This window comes from Lolium rigidum, chromosome 3 (assembly GCF_022539505.1).
Source record: "Lolium rigidum isolate FL_2022 chromosome 3, APGP_CSIRO_Lrig_0.1, whole genome shotgun sequence".
Taxonomy (NCBI): Eukaryota; Viridiplantae; Streptophyta; class Magnoliopsida; order Poales; family Poaceae; genus Lolium; species Lolium rigidum.
In genome coordinates, this window is record NC_061510.1 from 101333379 (window position 1) to 101346391 (window position 13013).

The window sequence follows — 13013 nt, forward strand, 5'->3', positions numbered from 1 at the left end:
ACGAAGCATGACGACCAGGAACTCATCTTCAATAACTTTATTCTCGTCCAGTGTACTTTCATCCTTCAACACCTTGCCCTTGTAAATGAGCATTTGTTGACCCCGTGGATAGCTATCATTTCCTTGGATCTCTTCAATCTTCTTCTTGACAGCCATAATCTGATTCAAAGCAAAAAAAAAAAAAGTAAGCAAGATCTTGAAATGATTACTCCCATTAACATTTTTTTACTCTAAGTTCAAAAGTCTCTCAGATGCTACTTTCAAAAATATTTTAACAACTTTACACTAAGATGTGCTAGCATAATACATTAGTTATAATACCATGAAAAACATATCAACAAAAAATCTCATACTATAATTTTTATACAAACGGTCTAGATAGTTTCAAATACATTGGCCGTGAAAACTTTGCGACCACAGACCCTAGAACATCAAGCTAAAAAACTTGGTAGTGCTCCCTCCGATCCACACATAAGGCCAAAGGCCCAGCTTTAAATTAATAGAGCCAAAACGGCAGATACAGAGTGCAACAAGGCATACACAGCTTACAGCTTACAAACCAAAGAGAAAAAGCACAACGCACGCTATGATCACTAAGGCCATCGTCTTCCCGAGCAGCCACCAGAGGAAGAAACAAAGCTAGAAGGAAACACCATCAGCGGAAGGAACAAGCTCGCCATCTTCCAGAAGAGTGATTAGTGTCCAACTCATGGCCTCTGACTCCGAAGAGGGACCCTTCCCTCTCGCCCTGGTCCGAATAGCGCCGCCGTCGGCAGACAGAGAAGCTCTCCCAAAAGCAAACCAAAGTAAGAACACCCAAAGAGCATGGAAGTGGGCAAGCCGGCTACCGCAACAGAGAGCTCCCGACGAGCGCCATCAGCTGCCTCGGCACCACCATGGGGAGGACGAAAGCTGCTGGGCGCCGGCGCACCACGAAGACCGGCAAACAAGAGCATCAACCTGGCCAAGCGCAAGGTTGACAAAGGAGCAGAACGCACTGCCAAGCACCACCACGACCAACCGAAAACCCGCCAACCACCCCTGCAATCCTCAGAAGAAACCTCCAGGAAGGGAACACCATCTCAATGCCGCCAACGCCCACACGAGGAAATAGGGTTTTCACCCCGGGCAGAGGTGTGGATGGGGAAGAAACAAGGGATCTGAACGCTGCCTCCAAGGAGGGAAACAGCGCCAGGAGCGTCGCCAGCGTCGTGACCACCGTCGGCCACAGGTTTCCCGGTCCCGAGCCTCCCACCACCATCCAGCAAACCAGAGCAAGCAGATCTGGCCATGGGATCCGGGTATCACCGGCCGGAAAAGGGGGATCTTCTAGGGACAGGCATAGAGAGTTGGCGGCAGCTCCCCGGCCACACCAGACGCCCACCGCCCCTCCGCCGTCCGCACGACCAGAGAGGAGGGCAAGCACTCACAGCACCACTCGCCGCAGAACCGGCGCCGTCCACCAGATCAGGGCCGCCGCCCTGAGGTCCAGAGCCCCCGTCGAGGACGCCGCCGGCAGCACCCTCCCTTACCCAGCCAACGGTGACGGAAGGGCCACCGAGCAGCCCCACCGGACCCAGCGCGAAGTTCCTCCACCGATCTTCCGCGCGGGGGGCGAGGGCCCAGATCCCCGCCGCCCCCTTCACCGGCGGCGCCTCTAGGGGCGACGAGGAGGTAGAGGACGGCTGGGGGAGGCGGCGGCGGCGCGACTAGGGTTTCGCCCCCCTGGTCGCCTGGAGGGGGCAACCCGAGAGGCGTGCCTTTTCCCCAAGTTCGATTCAAGGCCTTCCGATGTCGGGGGTTTGGATCTATCAATTCATAAAATATGATTATAGATACATCCAAATCTGTGACAAGAATTGTAGAACGGAGGTAGTATATCTTAACTAAAAACATTCGACCATGAACATGGTGCCTCCACCAACCATGTATGTTTGGAACATTGCCAAAACTTGTATAAGGACACACGGTCACCATCAAAAAATCAGTCGCACCCAGGCGTGCTGAGCACTCAAACGCAAGGATATGGAGTGCAAACGGCATTAGGATTCATTCAGGACCAATCAGCTAAGCGAAATTAAGTAGTAGCGTAGCCAAATGCCACCTCGCAGAACCACATATCTAAAACCTAACGAGCTAATCCCTTGCATCAACGCATAACCACAGGCGCCGAGCAGCTAGTTCATCACCATCGTGCGCTGCACCTGCATTTGATCAAAATGCTAGAAAATCTCCCGAACAAAATCACTAGGAAGTGTGGCATCTAGCACAGAAGAAGACGATCGAGGTGCGATTGGAAGTAGGAAAGGGGAAAATTCGAGGAAAATTTCCGACACTATAAATGGAGGAGCAGGTAGCTAGGGGGTCTTACGGTGTCATGGTGCTGCACCCGGATCTCGAAGTGGATGCCCTTGAGAGTCTTCACTCTCAGCTTCATGGTGGCAACTCGGTGGAATCGTCCGAAGCGTCGGACATCATTCCTTCCCACCCCACCCGCTGCTCGCGCTAGGGTTTTAGGAGGTCGGCCTTCTACTTGTTGATGCACGCCTTGGACCGCCGGGGAGGCGACAAAACAGCGCGACGGGTTGGCCTGATTCCAACTGCATGATGTAAAGCTGCAACAAACATTAGAAGGCCGTGACTACAAAAAAATTTAAAGCCACAGGTGTTCCCTTGGGAGTGTACATGCAGAAACATGAAATTTAAGTGGTAAAAAAGAACACTAATACATATATCAGTAGGCAGACATGGAACATACTCTGCAGATGATATTTCAGGTTGAGCAGTTGTAGTTGCTGAGACCCTGCATAAAGATACATTTGGCTTGAGTACGACCATGACCCGTCCAATAGAATGCCAATAGGAAAGAAAGCAGGGACTCACATGGGTTGAGGAGCTTGAGGTTGAACAATTGGAGGCGCTTGCCTGGATACAGGAGTGTTCAAAGGCTAGTAATGGTTCACGTTAGTATGTTAGTACATATGCTTGCTATATTGTATTATCCCCAAAAGAAGAAGTTTACCTTAGCAGATGAAGTTCCGCTGGAAGCTGAAGCTTTACTCTGCAGCAAATAAGTAAATAGCAATATTTAGAAATAAACAGAACAAGGCCAAAGCGCACAAAGCGGGGAAATATTGAATAATGTGAAAATAATGCTGTATGCCTCAAGCACTTTCTGTGGTGTTGATATAAATGAACTTGTACTGTATAGCTGCTACATACTCTCTCTTTCCGATTTAATCGACGTAGAGTGGTGGCGACCAGAGCATGTATGTACATGGTGTCGAGCGTTGATTAAATCGGAACGGAGGTAGTAGTAAGTAACAATACTGATAGCCTACGCCAGGAGGTCAGGAAACTGTGATGCATCAAATGAGACTCTTATGCTAACTCTGCAGTACCTGCAAATTCATACAATTATTACACCAAGCATTCAGCTAGTCAAAATAATCCAAAGCATAGTACAGAACTGAAATAATTCCTAATACACATGGCATATAATATAAGCCGCCTGCTAGTCAAAATAATCCAAAGCATAGTGCAGAACTGAAATAATTCCCAATATACGTACATGGCATATAAGCAGCCTACCTTACAAAGCATGACGACCAGGAACTCATCTTCAGTAATTTGATTCTTTTTCAGTGTGCTTTCATCCTTCAACACCTTGCCCGAGCATTTGTTGACCCCGTGGATAGCTATCCTTTCCTTGGATCTCTTCAATCTTCGTCTTGACAGCCATAATCTGATTCAAAAGCAAAAAAGTAAGCAAGATCTTGAAATAATTACTCCCACTGACATTTTTTTTTTTAGACAAACAGGGAGCGCTCCCCAGCTCCATTCTCATTAGAAAATGAAACACATAGCGTTTTGCAACCTAGATAGTTCAAACTAAAGGACATCCAGCCCACCAGCTAAGCTGAGGGTCTTATAAGAAAACATGTTTAAAGGCCTCAAACTAAGAGAGACCAGCCGCAACACACGGTTCTAAAGCTTGTTGACATGGGCATACCCTTCGGGTACCCATTATTGGTATACCTAGATCGGCTCGGCCCAATATGAAGAAGGCCCAACAAGGCAACCCGAAGAAGTAGTCGACTAGGACTCTTGTAAAACCCTAGGCTGGTTGCATATATAAAGCTAGCCAGGGCACCCGAAATAAAGGGGACAACAGATAGACAACATAGCTCCGCCTACGGCGGCACCCTGTAAACATACTTATGATCATATAGTAGATTGCTAGCAGCACGTAGGGATCCTCCACCGAGGGGACCCGAAGCTGGGTACGTCGTGTGCCTAATCTCGTTCCCGGAATCTCCATCGTCGCTCTTCCCGAAAACCCTAGTCTACAATACGTAGGCATTGCCGAGGTGTTCCCTCGTCAATTGGTGCCGTCCGTGGGGACTTGCGGCGACTGGATTTCGTTATCCGGGCGGGATCCCTCATCCACATCGGTGGCCAGATCGCATCTGGTCGCGTTCTTCAACACTCGATCAAACTACAATTTTCTGACTTGATGGTGGAACCCGAATATACTTGGAGATCTAGGCAGAGGCGGTAGCGCCCGCCCTCATACGGCTCGATGCTGCAGCATCCTCGGATCAAGCGGGACAGTCAGATGCCTGGCACCAGGTACCTGCAAGCGGGCGATGCGCGGAAACTAGCACAGCTATTAAGTTCAACAGATCAATCGGTAATGTGCTCTGTCTATTATTTAATTCAATCATTGTGTACCAGACCGACTGCAACTTAGAAAGCGCCTAATACGCGTCTCCTATTCATCTTTTGGATTATTTAATTTGCTAATCCTTGCTCCAACCTGTGTACCTACGAGTGGATCCACTTTGAGGCACTGGAGCGAGATCAATCAACGCAACAAGTCCACGTGAGGGAACTAGGAACCCGTGGAGTCAAGAAGCAAACCTACCAGGACTAACCACGGCCTTCTTCACTATCAACGCCAGTCATACTGCGTTTGGATGATTTCATCCTGTTCGGCGGAACCGTTCACCGCCAGCAAACGGCATCCGTACTGCATCAAGCTCTCGCCGGATGAGCAATGGCTAACAAAATCGAGTCATGTAGGCTCGGCAAATTTTTTTTTTGTAGGTTCATCCAACAAAAAGTTCATCAGTGAAGACCATTCAGTACAAAAAGATCAGATCTGAATAAAGCTCCGACTATTCGCCTATCATGCACCCGTCTTGCTCAAGGGCTCGCCAGCACAAACTTGCCATCGTAGAGCTGACAACTTCAACTGTTGGGCAACACTCCGCCACGAATTTACCATCCGATGCAAAAACCAGGTGCTATATTTCTAACTATGCAAAGTTTATTTCGCAAAATAATCTTCGGTTCGTACTATTATTTGCGCACAGTTTTTTTCCGCCGTAATATAATTACAGATCGGAACAAGTTTCGACGATTCTCTCTTCCATGCCGACTACTTCCACCTTGTCGAATATTTTCGGCTAAACGCCGCACGGCTCCGCTGCATTGGCTGCGTCCGTTACATCAACTCCGTATGCCGGGTGACCTACTTCCATGTCGACTCCGTCGCACCCGATAAAAAAGCTAAGTGTTCCTTTTCTGAGAGTCAATTATTATTTACTTTCGCCACACCCAAACACTGGGGGCTGCGCCATTACTTCGTTATCACAAATATACTCGGTTACCTGGTGAATTTTTTTCTTCGGCTCTGGATATATCTTCTCCGGCTCAGTGAAATTATTTTCCTTCGGCTCAGTGGAATTATTTTCTTCAATTTAGTGGCTTTGTTTTCTTCGGCTCAGTGGATATAATTTCTTCGGATTACTAGATTGGTTTTCTTTAGTTAATAATTGGTTCACTTATACAATATTACCCGATGCATTTCCGGATCAATGGATTCATCTTCTATGGTTATTACTGGAACTATTTTCTTCGGCTCAATGGATTCATCCTCTATATGATATCAACGGATTCATCTTTTATGGTTATTACTGGATTCTTCGGGTCAATGGATTATAATATCAGCAGATTCATCTTTTATGGTTATTACTGAAACTATTTTCTTCGGATCAATGGATTCATCCTCTATGATATCAGCGGATTCATTTTCTATGGTTATTTCTGGATTCTTCGGGTCAATGGATTCATCTTTTATGATATCGGCGAATTCATCTTCAAATATATGATTCATATTTCATGGTGTAATCTTTAATATGAAGTCATTTCAAGTACTTCATCTCGGATTCACCTTTAGTATTTCATCCATATGGCCTTCTTTCGGCGACACGGATAATACTCGGGGGCTCGACAACAACTTCGCCCCGAGTAACAACTGTGATACGGCGTCTAAGCAACAATCATGACATCACCCCAGCAGTGCTCAGGGTTTCGGCTATCTCTTCATCAACAATTTTGTGGCATCCACTTTCGCAAATATGCGGTTTCTACTTTGGCTAGATTTCTTATCTACACTCGAAGACTTCATCATGCATCGACTTCGTCGTGACCAAAAAGCTAAGTGTTCTTTTATTTTGTACAAAGTTTATTATCATTTACTTTCGTTGCACCCGACACTTGGGGGCTGCGCGGCATATATTCATTTTACATATCATCGAATCTGAGCATCTGACACCGCATGCGAAAAAGAGAGTCAAGGAAAAGATAGAAAAAGTTTGTTTATTTGTGCAGGAGAAAGCAAATTTCAAAGAAATTATCTTCAGGGAGGTACCCGACGAAATCAAAAGAGAACCCGACGAAATCTTGAGGGAACCCGACGAAATTGTCTTCAAAAGAGAACCCGACGAAATCTTATTCAAGAGAGGACGAGGACCCGACAAAAAAATTTCTGAAGGAGGAACCCGAAGAATTGTCCTCAGGGAGGACCCGAAGAATTTTTCTCAGGGAGAACCCGAAAAATTATCCTCAAGGAGGAACCTGAAAAATTATCCTCAAGGAGGAACCTGAAAAATTATCCTCAAGGAGGAACCCGAAGAATTATCTTCAAGGAGGTCCCGAAAATTTATCTTCAAGGAGGTCCCGAAAAATTATCTTCAAGGAGGTCCCGAAGAATTGTCCTCAAAGAGGATCCGAAGAATTGTCCTCAAGGAGGACCCGAAGAAATTTTCCTGAGGGAGGAACTCGACGAAATTATCATCAAGGAGAAAAAAAAAAGAAGAGGAGTAAAAAAAAAAAAAGAGGATGGACAAATCTTCGGGTCCATTGACTCGTTATTTGTTCTGAGCAAGAGCATCGGCGATATGCCTGACGACAATATAGAAGAACTAATATATTCGGCTATCTCATCAAGCCCGAGAGAAAAATATAGAAGAACCCGCAAAATGGGTCATTGCATCAGCCGAACAAGGCACTTGACAAAATATTCTCAGAGCGCCAAAGTCGCGAATAATCTCTGAATGCCGCAAAACTTTGCGAAGGTAAGACCCCAGATCCGTTCTGATGAGCGTGGCATCGCCAAAGACTGCGCTCTGCTACTTTTATCCGTATCAACAGATACGAAGAAAAATCCTAACGGACGCGTTAGGTACCCGATAAATATGACTGGGACTCGACAGAATGGTAAGACCTTAAGCGGCACTCGTCGAGTTAACACCGGTATCCCGGGATCATGTCCGGGGACGTGATCTTGAAGTAGGTTTTTGCGGATTGCCACTAGAGCAGTTAACTAGTACACGATCCGTCGGATGAACTAGTCCCAATTACCATTATCCCCGTACAATATAGATATGGATGTCAAATAAAAATAGCAACGGCCACGGAGTCGATAAAAAGAGGGCGCATCAAGTTGTTTATCGAGTAGTACAACTTGAGCCTATGCCTAGGTGCAAGCACCTGCTCATAGGCTCGGGGCTACTCTTATCGAGAGTATTGTTCACCCTCCCGATAAGAAAGAGGAAAAATTGTGGAGTCAATTACAAGCAAGTTGAGCCTACACCCAAGTGCAAACACTTGGCTGTAGCCTCGGGGGCTACTCCCATCGGGAGCGCTGGTCGCGTACCCGATAGAAAAATAACTTCAACAACATATATGACAATCAAGGTTTGTAGACTCAACTCGATTCTTCGACTCGAGTGGAGCCTACTCCCATCGGGAGCACATGGATTTCATCAAGTCCTCCAGAAATATAGTTAAGTTCTTCATCGAGTAGTACAACTTGAGTCTATGCCTAAGTGCAAGCACTTACCCATAGACTCGGGGGCTACTCCCATCGGGAGCGCTGTCGCGCACCCGATAGAAAAATAATTACAAGAATCGTCGACATCATCTACGCTACACATGATCTTCGACATGGACCTCGCCTTGTATTTTCTTCGACTTCGGAGATGGTTATGCTTGGAGTTTCTACGCAAGTCTTCGACTTCCCTATAAACTCGGGGGCTACTGACATGGGCATACCCTTCGGGTACCCATTATTGGTATACCTAGATCGGCTCGGCCCAATACGAAGAAGGCCCAACAAGGCAACCCGAAGAAGTAGTCGACTAGGACTCTTGTAAAACCCTAGGCTGGTTGCATATATAAAGCTAGCCAGGGCACCCGAAATAAAGGGGACAACAGATAGACAACATAGCTCCGCCTACGGCGGCACCACGTAAACATACTTATGATCATATAGTAGATTGCTAGCAGCACGTAGGGATCCTCCACCGAGGGGACCCGAAGCTGGGTACGTCGTGTGCCTAATCTCGTTCCCGGAATCTCCATCGTCGCTCTTCCCGAAAACCCTAGTCTACAATACGTAGGCATTGCCGAGGTGTTCCCTCGTCACTTGTAGCCAGAAAGAACTAGCAACACTAGGGATAAAGCGCTAAACCACAACTCCAGCTTCCCAGGTCAGGCCCTCAGATCACCACATGGATGTTGTCAGCCTCTTCCGGGTGCTTGGACAGATAGGCTTCAGAGGCGCGCCCTTGATGGAGAGAAGTCGTGGACGACTTCCAGGTCGAAATCCAGTCAAACGACGAGCATTTCAATCCGGCATCAGCGATGGCACCATCCTCAGTCTCCTCACCAGAGCGCACTTGAATTTTTCCACCAGATCCCAAGCCAGGGTTTTGAAAGGAACCTGCCATATCCTTAGGTATGATAGGAGTAATCCCCACACCTGCTTCATGGACAACCAAGTTTTTCTGTTAAACACCAAGTGATTTCTATTGTTCCAAATGCACCAAATAACTGCAGATGAAACCACATTTAACTGCTCCAGTTTTTTATTGCACAGCCACTTCGATGCAAGGGATAAGTAATCTACAATTTCTACATCAAAGATTTCTTGCACCACAGACCAAAGCAACCTAGATACCAGTGCAGTCAAAGAACAGGTGTTTAACTGATTCTAATTCACTACGAGTTCACAATATAAAGGTTTCGAATACCTCTTTGTCTAAGATTGTCCCTAGTCATGATCTTGTTTTGGGACAACAACCGGAGGAAAATTTGCACTCTAGGTGGGATTTTTAAGTCCCGGACAACGAGGCAAGAAAGCTGGTTGAACCCCTCTAAAATTAATAATAGCATACAAAGATTTAGAAGAATAAACCCCTTTCGACTCATACTTCCAAATCAAGCGATCCTCTTCTACGGAAAAAGTGATGGTTTGAGCAATTTCACAAATCTCAAGCCACATTTCCATCATATGTGAAGTAAAAGTTCTTCTAAAGTCACATTTTAACTGTTGCCCATCCCATAGGTCGGCAACAGTTTTCATTTGTTGATTAACCACAAAATAAATGTCCCAATACTGAGTGGATAGAGGAGCATTTCCAAACCAAGTATCCTCCCAAAATCTAACAGTTCTACCATTCCCAATTTTCCACTTATAACCAAACTTAACTGCTCTAGCCGCCCACATCATACCCTTCCAAAATACAGAAGGGTTAATGTCCTGGCAACAGAAAATGTTGGGGTTTCTAGTATTGTATTTAGCATCAACAATTCTTTTCCAAAGACTCCCCTCTCCATAGATATATCTTTTGACCCATGAGCCAACTAAACATATATTTAGATCTTGTAGATTTGGGATACCAAGCCCACCATACTCCTTCCTCATGCAAATAGAAGGCCGAGTTAGCTAAGTGAATTTTCTTATTCCCATCTACATCATCCCACATGCAATTAGCTATCCGAGTGTTGATAAGATCTAAAGCCCATTTGGGGAACTTGAAAAAGGAGAGCATATATATAGGAATGCTAGATAAAACAGTCTGGATGAGGATTCTTTTTGCCTCTAAGGACAACAGTTTCCCCCTCCATCCTGCCATTCTACCAAGCAGACTATCAACCAAAGGTTGCAGATCTTCTCTTTTGAGTTTACTAAAATGCAGAGGAAGACCTAGATATTTCACAGGGAATTTTCCAGCAACACATTGGAATATATCTAAGAAAGGAACAAGTTCCTCCTCCTCCATATTAATAGCCATCAACTCACTTTTGTGATAATTGATTTTCATCCACGACACTTGTTCGAAACAAGTAAGGGTCCACTTGAGGTTTATAGCATTTCTTTCATTTTTTTCTAGGAAAAGCGGGGTGTCATCCGCATACTGCGAGACTAATCACTCCACCAGGGACTAAATGTGGACACAACCCTGTAATCAAACCACAAGAAGCACCTTTGTTCACCATTTTCGAAAAAACATCAACCACAAAATTAAAAAGAAGGGGAGCAAAAGGGTCCCCTTGTCTTAAACCTTTACCAGTGAGGAAAAAGTCTCCCTCCTCATCATTTACTTTAACACCAACGAGATCCCCTTGGGTTATCTGTTTAATCATGGAGATAATTTTCCCCCAAATCCTCTAAGTTGCGGAAATTTCATAAAGGAAGTCAAGATTTACTCTATCATAAGCCTTTTCATAGTCTATTTTGAAAACTAAACCTTTCTCTTTCCTTCTATAGACTTCATGGATGATTTCATGAGCTGAAACCACACTCTCTAAGATAAACCTACCTTTAATGAAAGCAGATTGTTGCTGGGAAATCAATCTATCTACCAGGGAAGAGAATCTATTAGTAATAACTTTGGTGAAAATCTTAAACACACAGTTTAAAAGACTTATAGGCCTAAACTTCCTCATTTCTTTTGCATCATCCTCTTTTGGAATCAATGTGATCATGGCAAAATTTAATCTATATATATCTAGCCTGTTATGATACCAATCATCAAAAAGTTCAAAGAGATCCTCTTTAACCACATCCCAAAAGGATTGGAAAAACAGAAAAGACAAGCCATCTGGGCCAGGTGCTCCCTCAGCATAAGACCCAAACACATCCTCTTTAATCTCCTTCTCAGTAAACATCTTCTCTAACTCAGTATTCTCCTGTATAGTAACTTTCTCTTCATGAGAGAAGAAATCATCTATTAACCTAATGTCAGGTCTCTCCTCCCTCCTAAATAACTCTTTATAAAAGTTAGTAGCTATTTTAAGCATGCCTTTTTGATCAGTAACCGGACCCTCTGGTCCCTCTAAAACATTGATTCTTTTCTTCCTTCTACGTTGGTTAGCTATAACATGGAAATATGCTGTATTTCTATCCCCCTCAAGGATATTCCTATCTCTAGATCTCTGTCTAGCCTTGGTCTCCTCAATGATCCAATATGTATTTAGCTCAGTGATAATATCATCTAGCCTTTTCCTACTATTATCATCTAAAGGCTGGGTTTCAGCAGCAATATCTAAGGAGTCATATTCCTCCATAAGTTCTTTTTTGTGCTTCCTAATATCAGCTTCTAAATTAGCACTCCACCCCCTAGCTAGTTTCCTAAAATACTTACACTTATCATGCCAACTGTCAATAGCAGTTTTATTACCCCTATTCAAACTCCAGGCTTTGATCACTAAATCCTTAAAGTCAGGCCTAGATAACCACCATTTTTCAAACTTAAAACCACTTTTCTTTGGAATCTGGCTACATCCAGACTCCCAAATGATGGGGGTATGATCACTCCCTATTCTAGGTAGAGCTCTGGCATGAGCTAAAGGAAATTTTTCTTCAAACTCAGTTGTGCAGAAAATCCTGTCAATTCTACTCATGATCAAGTTTTCCTGATTATTGGCCCAAGTAAAAGATCTACCAGCTAAACCAATCTCTACTAGTGCCCAAATATCTATCCAGGCATTAAATTTATCTGCCCACCTATGATCAATGACACCATTACTTTTATCCGACTGGGATCTAACAAGGTTGAAATCACCACCAATAATGGCAGGACCCTCCCAATGAAGGAAGAGTTCATGAAGTTCAGAAATAAAGTCATCCTTTTTTTCTTCATAAGGAGAGCCATACACAGTGGTAATTCTAACAGTTATATCATTTATCTTATTCCTAACAATAACACTAACAGAAAAACTTCTAACATCCCAAGATATAATGTCAAACAGATCAAGATTTAAACCTACTAAAATTCCCCCTGCAGAACCAACCGCAGGTAGGTGATTCCAAGCAAAGTTCCTGTTCCCTAAAACACATTTAAGGTAAGAATTGCTAAACTGCTGCTTTTTAGTTTCTTGGAAACCAATATAGTCTAGTTGCAGAGGCACAAGGTTTTCATCTATATACCTTTGCCTACCCAGGGCTTGAATCCCTCTACCATTCCAGAAGCCACACTTCATCTAAGTGACTTCCTGTCCCACTGACATTTTCAGTAGTACTATAAATGGAAGAGCAGGTAGGTAGGGTGTTAACATAGGTCTAGTATATGTATTCTGTCATGTATTGTACACATGTATTTGTACCTGCTGATCAATATATATATAGAGAGGCGTGAGAGGCTTAAGCCCACGCAAACCCTAAACACGTTTTTCAACTTGGTATCAGAGCGAGGCTTCCCTCGCGCGCCGCCGCTAAACCCTAGCGAGCTTGGCGCTTTCCTCCGCCGCCGCCGCCGCGTCCCCACGCCGCCGCCGCCGCGATGGCCTTGACTCCTGCGACCTCTTCCGCCTTGTCGCTCACCACCGTCGCCGGTCCCGTGATCGCGCCGCCTGCTCCCACCGCGGCCGCGCCCGTC